The sequence below is a fragment of the Abramis brama genome (assembly GCF_963993115.1).
Source record: "Abramis brama genome assembly, chromosome: 10".
NCBI classification, from domain to species: Eukaryota; Metazoa; Chordata; class Actinopteri; order Cypriniformes; family Leuciscidae; genus Abramis; species Abramis brama.
The window spans coordinates 4,692,857-4,695,000 of NC_139972.1; positions in this window are offsets into that span (position 1 = coordinate 4,692,857).

Below are 2,144 nucleotides of genomic sequence, written 5' to 3' on the forward strand. Positions count from 1 at the left end.
AGGCAGGCGGTAATTATGCAGATAGCAATAAATTATAAATATGCATATGTAAGAGTGTTATATAATGTGTGGTGCATTTATGATGCAGATGGTTAGTGCAAATAAGTAACAGTATAGAGTGAAGATGCTCTGCGTGTGATGGAGGTAGAAATGATTGTCAGTGCAAAATAATATATACACAGCACTGATTTATAATGTCACAAAAATGTTGAAAAAAATTGCCTTGTACTGATATTCGTTACTCGTTACAGTAACGCAACGCACGTTACTATATTTACAGCAAAACTGCGCGCTTGTACTTGTGCACGTGTTTGCGAACTTGCATAATATAATTCTGGCATTACCTTATGTTCTTTGTGAGGAATCTGATGAGCTCAGTGAAAATGTTACTATTTTTACACAATATTTGTGTGTGCTGTGTATTTTTATGCTTATTAGTCTAGCTTTTATAATAGGTGTACGGTTCCATTGCAGTTAATGTGATGCGTATTAGACTGCAAGGCTAAATCTATTTCTCTCTGTGGCATTGAGCTGAAGAGATTGGGTTGACGAGATTGGGTTGACCTACAGGTGGCGCTGTAACACAGCACACTGTTGCATTGCAGAGAGAGAGAGAGAGAGAGAGAGAGAGAGACAGCATCAAAGAGAATAAAAGCGTGTAATCATGAAAACATTGACTGGTCTACAGAGGGAACATGTTGCGGCAGATTTTCTCTGCTGTATTTGTACTTTATACAGTACATCGCTCACGTGACCCATCAGATGCTGATTTAGATCTTCAGAAAAGCTTGTCTAAAGGAAATAAGTATATTTAGCAAATACATTTTGTAATGTTCGTCAGTATTGTTATATATTGGACTGCATTACCCATGGGTACAAGGGTTAACAAAACTAATGTCGAGTTGATGGTTGACACGCACTGCACGTTGTGTCTGCGTCGTGTTTATTAATATAGGCCTTGATCACGAAAGAGTGAAAGACAAATAGTACACATTTACTAACGTTAACCTTATTGTAAAGTGTTACCATTTCTTTTGATTTGGGTGTCGTGGTGTTTTGTTTGTCCAGTCTTTTGTCCAGGTCTAAACCGTCTCCTTTAATACCTGTAAAAGCATCAGTGACTGAGGTGATCTGATACGAGACAGAGGACTCAAATCTGAGCGTTCACTATGGCAAGCCGTTTTAGCTTAAATTGTACCCAGCGTTACTCGTCGTAATTGCATTTTTACTAGTAAGAATTCAATTAGAGAGCTCTCTTATTCAATTATTACTAGTAAAAATTACAATTAGAGAGCTCTCTATTTCAACTGTTACTACTACTAAGAATGCATTTGCAGAGCTCTTTAATTCAATTACAGAGCTCTGCAATTATACATATCTTTAATTCGTTTTTTTAATTTAATTCTTACTAGTAAAAATGCAATTACGAGTAACGCTGGGTACAATTTAAGCTAAAACGGCTTGCCATAGTACTCTACATGTGAAAGTCCACTGTGTTCCCGTACTCTCTCAGACACACGAGTGTGTTTGTAACTGAGAAACTTTCCCTCTGTCACTGGCCTGGTCTTCAGCTCTCAGATTTCTGGATTGGTTTCTGTGTGTCGGACTTACAGCCAAACTTAACCTGATGCACGTCACGATGACGTCAGATACTAACAAACACTTACTCGTATTAAAACAATAATTTAGGTAAGAGCCCTCTGTAGGCCACAAGCAAACCGTTGGACAGGTCTTTTATTTTAATTGCCCTGCTGGAAAATGAAGCTGAAATGTCTTCTGATAGAAGTTGGGTTTATATGGTTTGTTGCTTGTCTAAATGGGCCATTTAAAGTCATTATGAGGCCTGACCTGATTTAGCCTACAATTTAAAAAAACAAACCAAAAAATGTATGGGATGCAAACCAGCGGAAAAAAGAAAGAAAAAAAAAACAGAAAACATCAGGGTTTTTTTCAATGTTCCAGTATCATCTACATAAAACTAAAAGATGATAAACATCGTTTTAATCTGCGCTATATGATGAAAGATATTCCTCCTCCAGCATCAACATCTCTGAGTGATGTGTGTGCTCGTGTGTACGCCTGCAGAATCCACTGAGGACACACACATCAGTATCAAAAGAAGAGATCAACACACACTGTAAACA